General features: G+C 48.3%; 1 pseudogene; it reads left to right on the forward strand.

Moving 5' to 3' along the window:
• The window catches only part of LOC143380092 (leucine-rich repeats and immunoglobulin-like domains protein 1), a 69,326-nt pseudogene that overhangs the window by 18,875 nt on the left and 29,022 nt on the right, over window positions 1-21,429 (forward strand).

The following is a 21,429-nucleotide window of genomic DNA, read 5'->3' on the forward strand; positions in this document are numbered from 1 at the left end:
CCTCAGAGTGCCTGTGTCTCGCAGAGAGTTACCCAGTTTCCCGGGCCCCACTGGAGCTCCTGGTTTTGCCAATCTGGGGTGGGGTCTGAGAATGTGTGTTTGTAACAAGGTCTCAGGTGACCCTAAAGGTGATGGGTCACATAGGTGACTTTCCCCCTCCCCTGGGGTCATTTGACAATACCTGGAGACCTTTTGAGTTATCACAAGTCAGGGGTGCTAGTGCAAACTCAGGTAGAGGCCATTGGTGCTGCTGAATGGCTACACTGCCTGGGAAGACCTCTGCAGACCAAGAAGGATCTGGGCTGATGGGCCAGGGGCGCCAAGGTGAGGAACCCAGCGTGGAGTACAAGCACATGAACTTGGGTGTGTGCAGGTATGGCCTTGGGGCTTGTTTCAAACGTGGCTTCTGTCAGTGCAAAACTCTAGCACCTCTGAGTGGCAGCGTTTCTAACAAGCTCTGAGCAGGGATGCTGGTGCTGCTGAACAAGCGACTCCATTTTGAGTAGCCAAAGTGACGTGGAGTTCTTAGGACACCATGAACTTCTCAGAATCGCAAAGTAGACATCTCCTGTGTTAGTTCAGAAGAAAAGAAACTCTGAGTTGGAATAATCCCCTTTCGAATCGCCTAGTTGCAAGTTTGCCCCTAAAGCAGCACTGAGACAGCGGGGCCTGGTGGGGGAGAAAGCTCCACTCCTCTCCTAGCTGCAGGCAGAGGCCTGCTGAAAATGAGGAGGGCGCAGAGGTGGGTAAGAACTACCTTGCTTCAGTCCCCAAGCATCTAGTCAAGTCTATTGTCACCTGGAATGGTGGCTTCTTTTCCAGGGCCCACGCTAACATTGGGGTTTGCATCTGCCTGCCTTTCAGTTCTGCGAATGGAAGGTGGGAACTGGCTGCTTGAGACATGGTTGCTCTCTTGGGAGAGGGTATGGGAGAAATGACATGACGCCCAGCCCTCCAGAGCCCGCACCCCTGCCCCTCTGATAAATGGCAGCATTAACAAGGTTTGGTTGAGAGGGTCCCCACAGATTTGTGACTTCCTATGTCCGCCAGCAGATGTCACTATGGCTGGCAGAACAGAAGGCCTTTCAAGAGTGAGCTGGGGGGGAGCAGAGAGGGGAAAATGGCATCAAATAGAAGGCAGAAGCCAAAACTACCCCTGGCCTACCGGGGTATGGTCCATACTATCATGGTAGGAATGGGGGACATTCTCCAATAAACCCACTATCAGATCATGTGATTGAGGTCCAGCTTCTGAGATTTAGGCAGAAACTGTCCAATGAAACACAAAGTTCCTGGCTTCTCTCAACTGAGAAAATCTCCAGGTTTTGGCTCCTGGCCTATTTGTATCATGAAACATTTTCTTGAAGGAAACCAACACTTTGCATTGAATAAACATATATTTGATGTAGCTTACCCCGAGACATCATATTGATGGGTTTTAAAAATTGATTCATTTTACAAATTCAGAAGCTTATTCTGAAATTCCTTTGCTATACAGATAATTTTACCCATTTTTGACAACTATTTGATAGGATGTCATGGATGTTTTAATTGTTAGAATTTGTGTGTGCATGTGTGTGTGTGTGTGTGTGTGTGTGTGTGTGTGTGTGGTTTGGAAACAGGGCATAAATTTGGCATTCTTCATGGGCCATGTTAGTATATACAACTACTAACACATGCTTAACAGTAATTACAAGTCACATTTCCTTCCTTTAATCTTTTCCTAAAGATGTGCCTTCCATGTGTAAAGACAAGTGTTTTCAAAGTTGACTCTCTGGACAGATCTTTGGGCTCAGGTGGTCAGTGTTCCAAACTGTGCCAGAAAACCCCAAATCTGATTTCACAGGCTGGGCTGTCCTTAGCTCTGGCCTCCAAATTCTTTCCCCTTCCTGGCTGTACAACCCATGATATTTGCCAGAAAGGAAGAGCCATGGAAGACTTTAATGAGGACAGCCACAGGATCCTCTTTGCTCCTAGCCTCTTGAGAAAATAATAAAAACCATAACATCAAGCAAACACATGGTCTAGAACTTTCTTCTGTAAATAATTAGTATTTAACATATTGATACGTGTGCCGTGGTCCAAATTTTATTTCATTGAGAGTGTGTGTGTGTGTGTGTGTGTGTGTGTGTGTGTGTGTTTAATTCTGAAGAATCAAAGCCAGAGAACAGAGATAATTCTATTAGCTTCATCTGGATAGCACTTGGCCTCCTTTCTTAGCAGGAAAGGACCTGAAGTCAATGGCAGAGCTTGTTTGTGGTGTAGCTAAGTGTCTCTGCAGCATTTTCAATGCTACAGCATCTGTTCTGAGAATTTTAGAATAGCACCTAATTTTTTTTTATCTTTGCAGCAACTTGCAAATGTGGGTGTTGAATGAGGGGTATGGATCGGAGGAGAAAAGCCATTGTTTTGGAGAAGGGGAATATCTTAATTTCTTGTTAGAATGAGTGGAATGAGGTCACTTAAGACTTCAAGGAGAGACAGCAAAAGCAGGGGTGGATATACAACAAACCTCAGAGATGTTCCTTCCATGTCAGGAGGTACCAGAACATTGTAACAATGCCTCTGCATCCACTGCTCAGTTCCATCTTGGGGGCAGACCCAGCACTGCAAGTTGATGAGGGACAGGACATAGGAAAGCCATCTTTACTGCAGATGACACAACTGAGCATCTAGCTCATCCCAGAGGATGGAGGGAGGCAGATGAAAGTCAGGCTTGGACAAACCCATGGAGTACCATCCGGTGACCAACAGCCAGTTCAAAACTCTATTGTTCCTTAGAAAACTTGGAATGGAACCACCATTTGGCCCAGCTACCCCACTCCTCCGTCTATACCCAAAGGACTTAATATCAGCATACAGCAGCCACACCAATGTTTATAGCAACTCAATTCATAATAGATAAACTGTGGAAGCAACCTAGATGTTCTGCTGTCGATACAAAAAAAAAATTGTCCTATATAAACACAATGGACTACTAGTCAGCATTAAAAGAAAATATAATGATGGCATTTGCAGGTAAATGGTTGGAATTGGAGTCTATCATGCTAAGTGAAGTAAACCAATCTCATAAACCCAGAAGCTGAATGTTCTCTCTAAGAACTGGATGCTGATCCCAAATGGGGGGAATGTGAGAAATGAAGAAATTTTGACCAAATGGAAGGGAGGGGAGGGGAGGACGTATGGGGCAGGATAGATGGTGGAATGAGATGGACATTATTCCCCCAGGTACATGGATGAGTAACCTAGGGTGCAATGCTGCATCGTGTCCAACTAGGTAAATGAAAAGTTGTGTTGCAGTAGTGTACAATGAATCAAAATGCATTCTGCTGTCACATATACTGAATTTAAAAAACCAATTAACAAAAAACCCCTATGGTAAGAGATCTTCCAGTCCTGGGGCATAAAGAGTACCAGGGGCCTCTGGGATAAGAGACAGAGCAAGCACAGAAAGACACATGCCTGTGACCTTACTCGTGGGGAATGGAATACAGTCACATATTAGAGGTAGAAAAATGGTTGTGAGCGATATTTTCCTAATGACTGTTAAGGCAGATGGCAATTGGTTGTTGGTGTCCTGACCCACAGCCGTCATTTCACAAGCAATGCCCATCCAGTGCTCTGTCTGGGCCTTGCTCTGGGCCACCACTCTCCCTGCCTGGCCTATGTCACAGAGTCCCCTTGCAAGCAAGGAGAGTGGCAGGCGCCTTTTCAGGGGCCCTGTCCTCCTGGGCAGCAGTCCCATGTCCCTGGCTGAGGAGCCATTTCCCATGGGAAAGCCCAGCATCCAGGGCCGCGTCCACAGGGTCCCACCGCCACGAGGGGCAGCCGCAGGCCTCACACCCAGGAAGCCGGGGACAGGTGAGGAGGCTAGTTAGTTGCTGTCCCACCCTAGGTCACCAGCTGAGCTGACAGCGCCCTGCCCTCAGCACTCAGAAGTGGACGCGGAAGCGCGGTGGGGCCGTCGCCAGGGAGACGGGGACGGGGCCTATCCAGGGCCGGAACTTGCGGTCCCGGGCTGCCTGTCCCCTAGAGCTGTCAGGGCGGTCCCCACAGCGCCCACCCCGACCCCGCTGTCCCGGTCCTCACCCGAGGGCTCTCCTCAGCGGAGCTGCTGGTCACAGCTGGTGGATTTTGATTTGCAGGGTCCTGTTCAGGATGCGGTGGCCTCAGGCGTGTGGCCTGGGCCGCGGACCTCAGAGGAGAAGAGGTGGCCTGACCCGCAGGCCCCCGGAGAGGGGAGGGCGACGAGGAGCCAGGTGACCTGGGAGCAGGAGACCAGTTTAAAAGACAGACCCGCCCAGGTATTTCAGGTCTCACTCTGTGCCTGGTTTTCCTGCTGCACCTGTGAGTTTTTTGTTTGTTTGTTTGTTTGTTTGTTTGTTTTTAAGTTCTTGCTTTAAAAACTCTTTCCTGTTTCCTTCTGTGTAGGTGACCCACTGTTTTAAACCATGTTCCAAGGTCACTTTTTGGTGTATGTGTGGTTCTGGGGATTGATCCCAGGGCCCTGAGCCTGTTAGGCAAGTGACCTACCTGAGCTACACCCTCAGAGACCCCTGTAAACGTTTTTCCCCTTGGCCACGGGGTCTAATTTGCCAAGGCTGACCTCAAACATTCCTCTTGCCTCAAATGTTCCAACCTCCCTGGTGGCTGGCATGACAGGCTTGCACCTGGGACTGTCACACTCTAGCCTGTGATGGGAACTCATGTGCATCTGTCCAGGGCTGAGCATGGTTCTGCAGAGCTGTGCTCCAGGCTCCCTGCAGGGCTGTGGAGGCTTCTGCTGCCCAGCAGCCCTGGTGCCATGGCCAGTGCTTCTCCCAGCACTTCTCCCAGTGCTTCTCCCAGCTGCCCATTGCTATAGGCTGACCTTATTTTATCCTTATGGCACTCATATGTTCTCTGGAGTATGTTGAATTGTTTGCCAATTAGGAGTCTAACAGGTCCTCTAGAACCTTCAAACAATTAGTAAAATTCCTAAACAGTAAGTGGGCATGCGCAGAAATTGGGCTAATGTTTTGGGAAGAACAATGTTGGGTGATAATTTCATGGCTTGAATATATCATCCAACATGAAGTTACATTTTATTACTTACAAAATAGTAAAATATTGAAGCAGTACCATGGTCTGAGCCAAAATAGATCCTCAGGATCTTGGGCATTCTGTAATAAATCTGCATCACTTGAAGTATAGAGTTGATCATCTCTGGGTAATGAAATGTAAGTAAAGGTATCAAAGCCAATGATCATCTGTTTCCAATTTTCTGTGATTTGGTTCAAGTGGTAAAGTGGTGATATTTATTAATTAATGGATCAAATAGGTTCATAATTGTTTTAGACTACAATTAGATGCCTTCAAACTTCAGGCTATAAGTGCTCATTTGAGAACGGTTCCAGCCATTCGCTCATCCTTTGAGTCATTCCTCTCCTATGTCCTGTGAGACATTTTCTATGTGAGGCTTTAAGAAGAAGAGAATATTCTATAAAGAAAGCCTTGTGATCTGTGCAGTATAATATTGAATAAAGTCATTCAGATATCAGAAATTCTATTGAAAGATATTTGCATCTAAGCCAAATAAAACATATTTCTAGGCATCCTGGTAAAGACAAGGTTTTATCTTGTATCATCTGTTTTTTCGTTAAAATGGTCTGCCAGTTTATGAATTTCATTCTATCAGATGTGTAACTAGATGCCACTGAAATTACCCACTCTTAAATGGTAGACAGTACATGAACACTGCCTGTCTGCACCTTTTTAAAACACAGGTCTGGGCTCAGGAGCCCAAATACCAATGTTAGCTGGAACATGTTTTTCAGTTTGGCCTATCTGCCAGTATCCCCTCAGGTCACCTGTTCAGCTTTGTTACTCCTGCTTCCTCACTGGCTTTCATAGAAACCATATGCTATGTATGAATCAGGGACACCAATCCCACACATTGTGTTCTTTGAGTATCCAAAGTCCCACTTTTCACTTCGCCATGCCTGACATAGTAACATTTATCAGCAAATGTGAGATTTTCCAAGATTCAATTTTATGTGCTCCTTTCCCAAAGAGAATTAGGCAGGGATAGAGCATACATAAATATTAAGTAAAGACCGTAGTTTTTAAAATGTCATCCAATGAATAGTTGACACAAGTCTGAGGTGCTTTTTATTTTGGAGATATTATTTAATAGAGAATTCCAACAGCTACGTAATAGTGAAATGAGAAATCTTACATCCATTTTATTCTTTGTTTCTGATGATTTTTTATGAGTAAGGGTAAGATACTTCCTTGTTCCAATGCAGATGTTGCCCACTTCTGTGAATGGATGCGTAGTGTCACCTGCTACTTGGATGTCTGCATGTTGTGCTTGACACTAACATCGTACTTGGTAGGTGGCAGAAAGTCAATACTGAAGTTAAGCTCTTGTGTTCTAGCAGTTGTGCTGAAGATCCTTGGTGTGCCACCTTCTGCAATTCATGCTGCTCTGTTCATGTTCCTTACTGACTTCCTGGTGATGAGCATCATGGTCTCCTGGTCTTTGAGAATGGCCAAGCATTGCTCTGTGAATGTGGAAGATGGTCATGTGGAAGGCTCCAGGGAGGAGGGATCATTGATCATGTATTCTATTCCATATGCCTCTTTAATGACCTGTTTTTTCTTCTTGGGTTTTAAGGGAGATAGTGCCCTCAAACACTTCTGGATCATCGACTTAGTGGTTAGTGATGATGGTTTCTAGGACTGACTCTTTCAAGGTCACATCACTTGCATGGTAGGGCTAGAACATGGATCTTCGTAATTGACTTCTTATTCAGGGTAATAAGTTTCCCCTCACATACTTGGGCTCATTTCTCCTTGTAAGAAATGTGTCCCAAGACCACCCTCAGCCATAAGAAAGTGAAAAGTTTACTTTTCTGTCTCTGTAATACAGGAGGTGGAGAAGGGAATTACAAACAGAGAGAAAGGGATGAGTCCTGGAAGTGTCTGCCCGAATCTTGCAATGGGAGTGAACTTCCCTCAACTAATCCATCTTGTGTCTATCTGCTCCTCACACACTGGGCTTTGCTGCTCAATGGTGTGTTCTGAGCTCACTCCCAGGTGAGTGAGGCCTGGGGGTTATTCTGGTGTGATGTGTTCTTCCTGAAGAAAGAAGTTCTGTGCCAGGGGCGTCTCATAACTCAGGCCTTGGGCAGTGCTGGTCAGATACATATTGCCAGATGTGTCATGGCAAATCTGCTGAACACTTGCAGTGAAATAACCTGTGAAATAGGAGGAGAAAGTCTTATTCCTGATCAATTTCCTGGAGAGATGTTTCATTTGGGGAGTTTGCTTCTGTACTTACAGACTGGAGGTGCTAGGCCCCACGCCAAACCTGTGTGGCTGAGCCAGCAGGTCCTCATCCTCTATCTTAGAGTTTTCCTCAGCTGTCCTATGTTGAGGCATTTTGTCTTTTAGGTAAGAAATGTTTTCAATATGACAGCCAAAGAGGGAAGGAAGAGATGGGTCCGTGTCCTGGTGGCTGTGGGGGATGGGCAGGGAGCTGCAGGTGAGTGGGGTGACTCTGGACACAGAGGTGGTGGTGTGCAGAGGCCTCACTTTCCCCCTCACTGAGCATCTAGAGGTCTGGGCTCACAAACCATGTGGTAACCCACAAAGCTTCTCAGCATAAAGAAAGAAGAGCTCCAAGGCCTACATCTGAGGACAGTGGGTATTTTAAAAGGGTTAAGATACCATTGTGTTGTGTATAAAATTAAAAATTAGAAGAGCTAGTCCAATCTGGCCTAGTTACAAAACAGAATAGCTGTTCAATGTAATATTCTATAACTTGTGAATAATTACTTACATAATAAGTTATTACTTATATGATAAATAACTTTTGTTCAAATGTGTCATGTAATCTTGATTCTAAAGTAATTTATGTTAAGAAAAATCTTGGAGACTCTACACTGACAAGTATTTATGTGGATTAGCAGATTTGCCAATCATTTACACTTTCTTCTTTAGACTTTTCTTTAAAGTTTCCCTAGTGAACACCTAGTTTGTGATATATGTTCACATAGAACTGAAAAACCATTAGTTGCTTCATACTGACACTTTTAAAGCAAAAGTAACACATGGTAGTGCATTGCTGTAAGAAACCATGGTTAGCAGTTACTGTTGTCTCTTTCCAAAAATTTCTTTTTAGAAATTTTGTGTCCAGGTATCACCCTTAACCTTGTAAAAATCTTCACGTTTCTGGGTCTCCTCCCACCCCCACTTCCTCGCTGCAGAACAGATCCTTCCCCACATTCTCTCCACTCTTAAACCCCATAGGATTTCACAATCTTACTTGATGTGAAAGTGGATCCAAAATGTATAGTTCATCTCAGGAGATTTATTTCTACCTAGTGAGCTCATCAAAGGGAATTGGTGCAGATGTGCAGATTTTATCAAGATAACATTCTCTTTGGCCAGATGTCTGTAATAGTGGAGCTGAGGCCTGCCAGAAACAAAGGCAACATCAAAAAAAAAAAAAAAAAAGCAGAGGAATGCAGTATGCTGTGATTAAACATTTAAATTTGTTTATTTTTCGTCAGAGGTAATGCATCTGCATGAATGAATCAGATAGTAAAGAAAAGCAGCTGCTGCCCACCCATCGTCCGTCCTCTTCCCCTCTCTCCTCATCCTGGTTCTTCTCACAGGAGACAATTGGGTCTAAGCATTTCCTCTGGGTTTTCCTGTGTTCAGGTTTGCTGGTGGTTACTTCCAAGTTAGCACACTTGCACCAGTATCTTTACACCTTCTTTCCTTCACTACTTGTCTTTGTAACTGAAACCAAGCCCAAAAGCCTAGGTCCAAGCCCCCACAGTGTGCTGTGCAGAAGCATCTCCCACTGGCAGGTCTGCTTTGCATCACCAGGATGCCAGCCTGCTGCTTGGCTTCTCCTCCTTTGCCACTTCAGATGGGCTGGAGCTCTGTGATGCATATTCCAGAACACTCTTCCTTCCTCAAGGCTGTCATTTAGAATCTGAAGTTCTAAGTTAATCATGGTCTGAGATTAAAAGAATTTTCAGAAGAAAATAGTGTTAGGCTCTGCCATTTCATTTGTATAAATGAATATATACAATTAGGGCCAGTCATGGTGGTGCATGCTTGTAATTCTACTGCTTTAGAGGCTGAGGCAGGAGGATTGCAAGTTTGAGGTCAGCCTCAGCAACTTATCAAGGTCCTAAGTGACTCAGCAAGATCCTGCCTCTAAATAAAATTTTAAAAGGGGTGGGGATGTGGCTCAGTAGTTAAGCACCCCTGGGTTTAATCCCTGGTACCAAAAAAATAAGGCAAAATGTGCATTGGTAACTTCCATGAGAGAAACCAGTTGTCTGGGAGGAGCTGTCATTGGCTAGGATTCTGAGAAGTGAGGGAATGGCACAGAGATGCTCTTTGACATTTGATGGGGTCATATCCTGATAAGCCCACTATGAGTTGAAGATGACATAAGTTGAAAATACACTTAATACCTAGTACCCAGGGCATCCTGGCTTGGCAGCACAACACATGATAGAGTATCAGTTGTTTCCTCTGGTGACCCTGGGGCCGACGGGGAGCTGTCTCTCTGCCACTCCCAGCATTGAGAAAGGCTTGTACCAGGTAGCAAAGATCTAGATTCAGAATTCCAAGCAGGGTTTCTGCAGAATGTGTGCTGCTCTCACACCTTCATAGAGTGGGGACATCACAAGTTGGAAGACTGTAAATCAGAGACCTACTGTGCATACTTAATCAGCTTGTTGGGAGTCAGGTCCTGAGCCCTGTGTCCAAAGCCCAAGGTACATTCTCTGTTCCATCCCCAGACAGTGCCATGAGGTGGATTCTTCTGGATATTTCCTTTAGCCTTCAAAATGGCAAAATCTAGATTTAAATCTTATAGTCATGGAGCGGGGAGTAGTGGCGCATGCCTGTAATCCCAGCGGCTCAGGAGGCTGAGCCAGGAGGGTCGTGAGTTCAAAGCCCATCTTAGCATCTTAGCAAGGCACTAAGCAACTCAGTGGGATATTGTCTCTAAACAAAAATGCAAAAGAAGATCTGTGGAGGTGGCTCTGTGGTTAAGAAACCCCCCTAGGTTCAATCCCAGGTACCAAAAAAAATATCATATAGTTATTGGAGTCCAGAGCCAATGCCACGTCTCCTGGCACAGTGGATTTTGTCAGCCAGATGAGGATAAGGGCTGCCTCCCCTTTTATCTTCTTTCTATGTTCCTCTCCTGGCTTTGCTCTTGCCAAGAGCTCCTCAGCCTACTCATCTGCCTGGTTCACTTTTCCTCAACTAAAAGTCACTTATGTCTAACGTCCCCTGTCCTTTTGAACTTTCTGAGTATGTCTTGGCTTGAGATCTCCACTGGAGTCTGCCCATCTTCTCTCCTGCATGTGCGCACACACTAAGGGGACTCCCTGCTTCCCACATGCTCTTACACCCTTGTTGTGACCACAGTGTCTGATTGGAGCGCTGACCAGGCTCTCCGTGTGTCAGGTGAAGGTTGGAGCCCCTAATCCCATGTGCACTGTCATTGCAGGCACCTTGAGCACAACAGCTAGGTGGAAGTCATGAGCGGTGCACTGTGTGGCCTCATGACCCTGCACCAGCTACACCTCAGCAACAACTCCATCTCTCGCATCCACCATGACCCCTGGAAGTTCTGTCCGAAGCTGCACATGTTGTAAGTGTCCTTGGCTTTTGTCTTTGACAGCACCTGGAGGCAGATCCTCCAGAGCCCAGATCACAGTGGACTAGGTGCAGGCCTCAGGTGCAAAGGCAGGTCAGAGGCAGGCCAGCAGATGGTCCTGTTGTAGAAGAAAGACAGATGCCCAGACCAGCCAAGCCCAAAGAAGTACTGTCAGGGCCATTCCTGCCTTTTTTTTTTTTTTTTTTGGAATAGCAAAAGTGTAGCATGTAGGTCCCCCTGGGGAACATCTGTCCCCAGGGATTTCTTGGGTTTGGAAAAAAGCTCCTGAAGTAGAGGGCTCTGTTGAGGAAGAGCAACCCAAGAAACTTTCTCCATGTAAGCTACTTGGAGAGTGATGGTACCTTAGGCCTCTGGACCATGATGTTGCACACCTGTAATCCCAGTGACCTGGGTGGCAAGGCAGGAGGATTACAAAGTCGAGGCCAGCCTCAGCAAATTAGTGAGATCTGTCTCAAAAAAATAAAAGAAGCTGGAAATGTGGCTCAGTGGTAGAGTACCCCTGGGTTCAAGGACCAGTAAAAAAAAAAAAAAGAAAACGAAAAAGAAAAAAAGAAAAACAGTGCATTTGAACCACACTAGGAGCTTGAATGGAGCAATGGCGACCTGCTGACTGTGGAACAGCTTGTATGTCCTCAGCATTTCCATCTCAGCTTCCCCAGGGACCTGGCTCCTTCCTTTTTGTTTTGTGCTTGGTGGAGGAGGTGGATGTGTGCAGAGGAGTACAGCACCCTCATCCCTTTGGAAGATCCCCAGGCAGGACGCCAGGCTAGGCCTGAGGACACCAGAGCTCACTCCTTCCCATGCTGAGAGCATCCAGTGGTGGTGACACCCCTCCAACCTGCGTGCACAGCCAGAGCTGCATAGCCATGGGGTGTGAAAATGTGGGCATGTTTCTGTGTCTGCATTCCATTTCTAGAGTTCCACTGGTGTTGGGTTCCTCCCTAGGTGAACATTTTCAGTTTAATAATGCTCTAGTTTAGTCCAGTTATGTTTCCTTATTTTTCAAGAGAGTTTGGGAGGGTTGGCTCCTCATTCCCACTTTTTGTAGGCTTTGCCTAGAAAAATCACTTAACAGGAGTGAGAGTAAGGGTGCTGCACACACTCGCAGGGGCTTGCTGGGGCCTCAGATCTTCATGCTGCGCTCGCATTCGAATCTTGACCCTGTCTCTCCCGTTGTGTGTCTCTCCTGTCACATACCCACGCACATCCCTCCGCTAATCTGGCATTGCGGTCTCATTGGGTCTGTGGTCATAGCGAGTGCCAAGCAGCACCCTGCCTCTCCCTCCTGCTCACTGCCCTTGGCGTTGGGGTGTTAGATTAGTCTTCCTGATGCTTCAGGGTGCTGCATTGTCCTTTTCTGGTGTCGGATGTCAAGGTCTTTGCTCAGGCCCGGGCTGCACCAGGGGACTCCAGGGACACATGGTTCTTTGTTGTCCTGGGCTGGGAGCCCTGGGGAAGAAGGACAGGTGTTGAGTCCCACAGTCCTAAGCCTGTCTAGTTGCTAAGAAGAACAGTCCTGTGACTGAGGGTGTGTGAGCTCCTGGAGCAGCTGTGTTCCGGAGCTTTGGCGGGGTTTTGAGTTTGCTGTTCCCCTTTCTGGCTGTGGACCGCTGTCTGCTGTGCCCTTTAGAGGGGGTCAGAGGTCACTGCTGTGTGCCCTAACTAGTCCTAGAAGTTTGCCCTATTCTCATGGCACCTCAGAGCCAGGCTGAGGGTTGCTTTCCCGCCCCTCCCCTAAGCAAAATTCCATAATTGCAGATGAGGATATAATTTTGGTCTCCTGCCAGGGTCTGAGACTGACACACATCATGACTTATTTCTCCAGGAGGGAAAGAATGCTGGCTCTGCCCCCTTTAAAAACCCATTAATCTTCACTGATACTATTTTTCTTCTTCCTGACCCAGCCTAAACTTCCCATTTTTCAACCAGAGGTGTCTAATATGCCAAGTTACAGCACCCATGTTATAATGCAGGAGTGTCGGGGAGGAGGTTTGAGTCTTACATGCAGGCTAAGTGGATGATTTGGGGTGTGTCCTTTCCTGCTCACAAGAAGAGTAGGTGTGACACTCGGGCCAGAATGGAGCAATGGTGACCAAAAGTGGAGGCCCTGGAGTGGTTGTCCCAGGCAGTGATGTGTGGTGCCTTCTGCTGTCCAGTGTGTGGAGTGGCAGCATCCAACCCATAAGGGGCATGTCCTGGGTGTCAATCCTCTGCCAAGAAAGGTTTTTCATAGCCTGAATCAGGACCAGCATGGACACCAGCAGGAAGGTTTTGTATTGCATGACCTTGTGCTGTCCCTACAGTTTAACCACACCAGGACCTGCACAACCATCCTCATTGTTAGACCAGGTGGATGCTCTAGCTGCACGTCCACTGTGAGATACTCCCTGCCCACTGAGATCCCACTGGCTGTTGTAAGCAACTCTGTGAGGCCCGATAATGACATGTGCCCCTCCACCTCCCCAAGATCCTGTCCTTCAACAACCTCAGGTGGCTGGATGAGGAGAGCCTGACTGAGCTGGACAGCTTGAGGAGTTTGCGCCTCAGCCACACTCCATCAGCCACATCACCAAGGGCGCATTCAAGGGACTCAAAAACCTGTACATCTTGTATGGCATTTGCTGTGGGGGTGACAGAGCCCCAGGGTCCTGGGCGGGGGAGCAGAACAGGGCAGAGCCGGCCACCGAAGGCCTCTCTGGGAATTCGCCAAACTCTGCTCTCACTGGCTTTGGATGTGAATTGGACCCCAAGCTGATGTGTTATGTGTGCAGAGTTGATGTAGAATGTCTTGTTACCCTGGGATGATGCCTGAGGGGAATGACAACCCCAAATCATGGTGTTACCAAGCAGAAGCTGCACATTGTGCCAGTGAGGATGCTGGGTCCTGCTGTTGAGGTGAGCATCCCCGGGTTGGCATCCATTGCCATACTGTCCCTGCAGTCATCTTTCTTTTTATTTGGGGGATACCAGGGATTAAACCCAGGGGCACTCAACCACTGATCCATGTCCCCAGTCCTGTTTATATTTTATTTAGAGACATGGTCTCCCTGAGTTGCTTAGGACCTCACTTTTTTGCTGAGGTTAATTTTGAACTCTCAATCCTCCTGCCTCAGCCTCCCAAGCTGCTGGGATTACAGGCATACACCACTGCACCTGGCTTCACTTTTTAAACTCTCTATGTCTTTATCTCCAAGCCAATGGAGAAACTAGATCAAAAACTAGCTAGTTCAAAACTCCTTTGTCACACCTGGTGTCTGGTGTGCCTCATTTCCAAAAGAGGTGGAGTTGAGGACTCCATGTCTTTATTTGACCTCATTAGGGACTCATTCAACCAGGTGGAGGTGACAATGCCATGTCCCTCTAAGTGTCCCGTTAGGTGAGTTGCCAGAATTTGCCACAGGATGCTTTTCTGGGATTTTTATAAAACTTTTTGATTGTTGGCCTCATAGTTTCCAAACCATTAGCAGAAATTCCCCAGAGAGAGATGAGAGGAATGTGTGATTTTTAGCAGACAGTGGTGGAGCTCCCTTCTTACGCATGATCTCCCGGTGGAGAGGGGCTTGCTGCAGGCACCTGGGGCAGGAAGTCCCTCTGCACTTGAACCTGGTGGAACTGGCCTTAATGGAGAGTCACTGCTTGGAGGAGCCAAAGCGCCCCAGGCCAAGCTATTCAAGCTGAGGTCCTGCAAGATAACTAGACCAGGCTTTGAGACTTAGCAGGCCAGAGGAAGAGGAAAAGGTAGGCAGCAGGAGTGAGGACAGGAGCGCACAAAGCCACAGCCCCAGGCCTGGGTTCATGCAGTCTGAAGATAATAGGCATGAACTGTGGGAAGGAGAAGCCCCTCCCAGCAGCAGACTCCACTCTTGGAGCTTCCTGCTATAAAAGCAAGGTCACAGGGAGTGTTTCACCTTCAGTCAGAGCTCCCTCCCCACTGGCACCGTCCATTCCAGGTCCTCCTTGGAGCCAAGAGCATTCCTTTCTGTTCCTGTCCATTCTGCAAGGGATCAGGAGAGGGAAGGACAGGCACGAGGGCCTGGTGGAAAGTTGAAGATGGCCGAGTGCATACAGAACAGGGCCTGGCCACCAGGGCGGTGTCTCGCCTGGACACTGTGACCTGCCCTGGGAAGCTGGGAAGGGGGCTGAGTCACTGGCCTTGGGATCTGCTCTGCTGGAGGAGCCTGGCCTGGAGAGTCGGCCTCATCTCTCCCACCCGGGCGGTGGGTCACAAGTCTGACTCAGCACCCAGATGTCCTCCCTGGCTCAGTGTCTAACTCTGTGCAGGCCTCATGAGGAGACGGGCTCTGGGCCCCAGACTCACCCACCAGCATGTTGCGGCACAGGGCCAGCGTCCCTTTCTTTGCTGGCTGATTTTGTTTTCTTCTACATGCCTTGCTCCAGATTACTGGTCATGTCCAGAAAAGGGATCTGGTTGATTTAGAGAAGAAAGAACCTCAAGGAACTTCTCAACAGATCCTCCATGCCAGGGAAAGATGTCCACTCTGTGCAGGCAGAGTACAAACTGGGCTTTCTGTCATGGGGTCTGTACTGCTTTCTGCCCCCAGGCCTAGTGGGGAAGCTGCTTATTTGGGGTGTGCATCAGCTGTGTTGGAAGGCCGTGGGACCCTGGCCATGCTGCAGGCTGTGCAGAGCGAGACCTGCTTCTCAGAGCCACAGTCCTCATGACCGTACACGACACTGGGCCCCTAGGGTGCACCTGGGTGCCTTAGGCTGTGTTGAAACCAATCTGAAGCTGTTATCCTGTCCCCACAGAGAGTGGCAGGGGGGAATACTGGGGACTGAATTAGAACAAATTATATTCCATGTTTTAAAGATCATGCCATATTATAATCTGTTGTCATGTAGAACTAATGAAAGCAAAGTGGTGTGAGGGTTGTGACTGAGAGTTCCATGCTCTGTCTTCTCCCCAGGAACCTGGACCATAATGAGATCTCAGGCACAATACAGGACGCCAGGGGCACCTTCACAGGCCTCGACAGCCTCAGCAAGCTGTGAGCATTTCTGACTGCTGGCATGCCCTGGATCCCCCTTGACAGCTCCCTTGTCCTGTGTCTGAGTCCTGCAGCAGAAAGTGGGCTCTAGCCTGGTGTGGTCATGCACACCTGCAATCCCAGTGGCTCAGGCTGAGGCAGGAGGATCACGAGTTCAAAGCCAGCCTCAGCAATTTAGCAAGGCCCTAAGCAACTCAGTGACTCCCTGTGTCTAAATAAAACATTAAATAGGGCTGGGGATGCGACTCAGTGCTTAAGCACACTTGGGTTCAACCCGTGATACCAAAATAATAATAATAATAAAATGATTTGATGCCTGTGATTTAGATTTGAAATAATCCAGTTGGATTAGAAAATGACAAAAGGGAAGAGATAGAGGTGATAATGAGATTGTCACAATCTGATGACAGCTGTAGGTGTGTGACAGCCATCTGGGGTTCAGCCTTGTCTGCTATCATGGTGTGTGAAGGTTTGTGCATTAGAAGGGAAAGAGAAAAGCAGATCTTAGTGTGCAGCTCCAGACTGGCCACTGTGCTTGGTGTTGAGTGACTGTTTAAGGAGGAAGCTGGGCTGCTTGGATCCCCTCCCCTGCTGGGTTTCCTCAGCATGTCACTGGGAGCTCTGTGGCCTGGCCGTGCTGGAAGATGTGGCCACCATGCTACATTGCCCCATCTGAATGGGTTGGCCCCAGTCTGCAGGGCTCCCCTGAGAAGCACAGAGGAGCCATGAGGAGTCCCTGCAAGGTGGCCTGGGCTGCCTTTGGAGAGCTTAAGAGGCTGGTCTTGCTGGATCTGCCTCTGATTGCGGGGGAGGCAGAGCTTCTCCTGGGGTCCTTCCTACCTCGCCACAGGCCTAAATGAAGATATTTTCCTATGAAGAGCCGTGGGAGCAGCAGAGCCCTCTGTGACAACTGGGAGGACGCTGCCTTTCCCATCATTGTCCCAAGTTTTGAGCTCAGATAGTTCTTCAAACTGGAGCTTCCTGGTGCCACTGGAGTGTTTCTTTCTCCCACGTTTGCCTGGGATTGTCATACTCTCCAGAGATCCTGCTCCAAAATGGCTCTGGAGTCACCTGCTGGGGACCTGAACAGGCAGCATGTGAGGAGAGAAGGGAGAATTTATGGACCCCAGGAGAGGCAGTTCACTGGAACTGTGGTGACATGGGGAGGACAGGCGATGCAGGGGTCTGCCCTGTGGCAACGCCCGTGTCTGGGGCATTCTTTGGGAGGCTGGGAGCAGAGGTCCATGTAAAGGGGTGTCTGGGGAGATGCAGAGCCTCTGGGTTCCCACCAGGTAGGAAGTCCTGTAGCTGGTGGGCAGGGCCTTCAAAATGGGATTTGTGGGGAAAGGAGTTTGTGCCTGTCATTATTGTCCCAGGGACATGGGCACCACTGCACTGTCCCCCTGTGCCTTGCCACTGTGGCTTGGGCAAGCACTGATTCAGCCTTTGGGAGCCCATGACTGACTAGCCAGGAGACTCATGAGAGGCCAGCCATCCTTCCTTGGTATCCCTGGCTGAGGGACAGGACATCCACCCAGCAGAGAGCCTCAGCTCCCTTTGCCACCCAGCAGCTGTTTGTTAGAACCACTGCCATGTCTAGCTGGAGCGCCACCCGTCCCCCACACGCCAGCAGGGAGAAGATAAAGGCCTGTTTTAATCCACCCACAGCACAATTGGCCCTGCAAAATCAAGAATTCATTTTATTGTTATTGTCACCATTAGAAATAATAGCCTGGCCTCGCTGTAAAAGGGGTCAACGTGACTAATATTTAGTTGAAATAAAGCCTGGCTTTCTTCCTGGATCTAGTTTGCAGATTTAGCTAATTAGCTCCATTGGTTTTCACTAGGACCTGGAGTGCACACTCCTCAGCCTGGGGGATCTGAGAAGATGGAGAGGTTGGCAGTGCTCTCAGCCTTGCTTGGAGTTAGGTGCCCCCCTGAGCTCTTATTTGCTGCTGGTTCTGTGGTGACAGAGCCTAAGCTAAGCCACCAGGTTTTCTGTGTTTGATTTATTTGTTTTACAAAAGAGATTTTGATTGTGAGGCTGTACAGATGCTTTTTGGGGTGAGATTGCTGTCATGTCCGTGCATACCACCTCAGAGAGGAGGGCATTCACAGCAGTCTCTGCCCTGTTTGCTCTTTGCCCTCCAAAGGAGACGGGAAACAGAGCTGGCTTTGTCTGAGGCTGAATGTGGAGTGACTGCTGGGCCCTTGGCATGGAGGCCCCCAGGGGAGGAGTTTATTTCTGATGAAATGGGGGACAGGGAGCCCTGTGGCATGGCTGCCCCAGACATTTACCTGTGGGCTGGTGGTGTCTGCAGAGCGGGTGTAGCAGTCTCCTCCGTCCAAGCTCCTGAGGACACCTGCTGCTTCTGCCTCGTTGCGGTTAGGTTGAAGCTCAGACAGCTGGCGATGGCCCGGCCCTGCCATCTTTGATTTTGAGGGCTCACCTTCCCTTTCTTGGCATCCCTGCAGGGGGACTTGCTGCTCACTGCCTTCTCTAGTGGGAGGTAGAACTGGCCTTTGTATGGCAGATTTCTTACCTGGTTCTTGGTGGGACCTGTGTCAGATGGGTTGACATCATATAAAATCTGGGGTTTTGCTAAAAAAAAAACTACAGCACAAAGCATCTCCTTCAGGCTGAGGGCAAGGACCCAGCTCACCACAGCCACACCCTGGCTGCCAGGGTGCATCTCAGGTGCAAAGAGTTGAAAGACACCCGTTTTCCTGACCCCTTCTTACCTCTTTTGGGAACCATTATCCCTGGAACATAGTTCTCAGAAGTGGGCAGCAGTTTTCAGATCCACAGTTTTCGTTACCCCTCTGCTGCTTCTCACTGAGACAGTGCCCAGCCTGTCTCCTGTAATGATATTGCCTGCCTCACCCCCACCTCCTTCAGGGAGCCCTTGGAGATAGAAGGCCAGGCTCGACAAGTGGTTTCCACTTGTTGCTGCAAGAGGCTTATCTTTTAATGGATTTTATTTGTTCTTTTTAGTTATACAGGACAGTAGAGTGTATTTTGACCTATTACACATACATGGAGTCTAACTTCCCATTCTTGTGGTTGTACATGATATGGAGTTTCACTGGTCCTGTATTCACATATGAATATAGGAAAGTTATGTCCCATTCGTTCCACTGCCTTTTCTGTTCCCATCTCCCTCCCTTCCTTTCATTTCCTTTTGCCTGATCCAATGGATTTATATTATTCCCCCAACCATCCTTGTTTTGGGTTAGCATTCACAAATCAGAGTGAATATTCAGCCTTTGTTTTGGGGGATTGGCTCATTTCACATAACATGATAGTCACTGGTTCCATCCTTTTACCTAAAAATGCCATAATTTTATTCTTTAAGGCTGAGTAATATTAATATCATTGTAAATGTACACCGCATTTTCCTTATTCATTCATTTATTGAAGGGCACCTAGGTTGGTTCCAGAGCTTTGCTATTGACTAAAACACTATAAACTAAAATGCTATAAATGCTGATGTGTCTGTAGTATGCTTATTTTTAGTCCTTTGGGTATAAACCAAGGAATGGGATAACTGGGTCAAATGGTGGCTCCATTCCAAGTTTTCTGAGGAATCTCCAGGCTGCTTTTCAGAGTGGTTGCACAATTTGCAGTCCCACCAGCAATGCCTGAGTGTGCCTTTCCCCCACATCCTCATCAACATTTATTGTTGCTTGTATTCTTGATGATTGCCATTCTGATTGGAGTGAGATGGAATCTGCAGGGGGCCTTAGTAGGCCCTAAAGTGCATGCACCTTCAGGCTGTCATTGCTACTGAATGGTAACAGAGGGAAAAGTGCTTCCTCTCAGAAGGGGTAGGGCTGTGTATGTTCCCTGGGATCTCAGCACAGGTCAGCTTCCCTGCCTCTCACCAGACAGGCTGACCAGGGAGCATCGCGCTGATCATGTGTTCTTTCTCCCCACTTTTCCCCCACCCTCTCTCTTCCTGGAGGTTTGGAAACTCCAGGACTCTCATTGGGAACAAGATCAAGTCCATGGCAAAGAGAGCATTCATGGGGCTGGAAGGCCTGGAGCACCTGTGAGTATCTTGCCAGACCTTGCCTGTCCTGCAGGCCTGCCAAAGGTGGCCGCAGCAAAGTCTGCTAGTGATTTAATGGCATCTTTGTAAACTGAGAAACAGGCTATTTAGAAGCAACAGCTGCTTCAACTCTGGCCCTTATCTTGCCCACGCCAGAGCGGTCACAGAACAGATGGCCAGTCGGTGTGCTCCCAATTAATGCAACTGGTGTGTCGACAAGACCTTCCTCCTGCCGCTGCCTGTGTCGCCACTGCACCCATCCTTCCAAGGCCCTGGTCTCCTCACCACCCCCACCAGGCCAGCCAGCAGAGTGACACAGACACCACCCCACTGGGAGATTTTCTATGGTGGTGGTTGCCTTCCCAGCCCTGGGAGGGGACCAGCCAGCCTTGAGACCTTCACAGTGCTTCTGGGGTAGCTGCCTTGAGTGTGTGTGCTTCAGTTTGTTTCCTCTTTGAACCAGTTTCAGCCCAGGTTCTGCTGGGAGAGCCTTGACTTGCTGAGCAGGCCTGCGCCAGCCTCTGGGCTGCCCCTCAGACTGGCTGGGTCCCCGTGTCACTGCACGTCCTGTGTCAACACGTGTGAGAGCCACCTCCTGTGAAGTTATCACCTGTGGGTCACCTAAAGCCAAGGCTGTCCTGGAAAACCTCTGAATCTCCTGGATCAGACACGTGGCTGGCTGGAAGGGCACCTGGGGTTTCTTTTTTTAAATATTTTATTATCATGGTTTTTTTAGTTGTAGATAGACACAATATCTTTATTTTATTTTTATGTGATACTGAGGATCGAACCCAGGGAATTGCACATGCTAGGCGAGGGCTCTACCACTGCGCCACAACCCCAGCCCAGCACCAGGGTTTCTGGCACAAGTCCTTGTGTTGTGTTTCAGGGACCTGGAAGAGAATGCCATCAGGTCTGTGCAGCTGGACACCTTTATCAAGATGGGGAATCTTAAGAAGCTCTAAGTACCTGGGCTTCCTGAGGCCTTGGTGAGCATGAGGAAGAACTTCCAGAGTAACAGACCCTTGTAATTGCTTTATGCTCACTTTTTCTAATAGCTCTGATCATTTATGGGTGAATGTAAGTTAAATTGTTCTTTAAAAAAAATACATGGGGAAATTGGCTTGGTGGTGCATGCCTGTCATCCCAGCAGCTCAAGAGGTTGAGGAAGGAGGATCACAAGTTCAAAGCCAGCCTCAGCAACTTATTGAGGCTCTAAGCAACTCAGCAAGACTCTGTCTCTAAATAAAAAATGTCAAAAGGGCTGGGAATGGGGCTCAGCGCCTAAGTGCCCCTGGGTTCAATCTCAATCCCCAGTTACTCTCTGCCCCCCAAAAAGAAGTGGTGCTTACTTGCTTACTTCAAAAGGTAGAAAATACCTTTTTGTCTGATGGGGCAGTATTGGGGATGGAACTCAGGGATGCTTCACCATTGAGCCACATCACCAGCCCTTTTTGAGATAGAGTATCACTAGGGCAACCTCCTGCCCCAAACAACAAAGCAAGTTCTAGCCTCAAACTTGAGATTCTCTTGACTCAGCCTCCAGAGTTGCTGGTGTCACAGGTGTGCACCAACACACTCAGTGACAATCTTTTTCTTAAAGGGTGATGGTGTGAATGTTTTGGACTCTGGGCCACAAGCAAACCCTTGGCAAGCCTGTTAAAGCAGA

Source organism: Callospermophilus lateralis, chromosome 14, assembly GCF_048772815.1.
Source record: "Callospermophilus lateralis isolate mCalLat2 chromosome 14, mCalLat2.hap1, whole genome shotgun sequence".
In the NCBI taxonomy this organism is placed as follows: Eukaryota; Metazoa; Chordata; class Mammalia; order Rodentia; family Sciuridae; genus Callospermophilus; species Callospermophilus lateralis.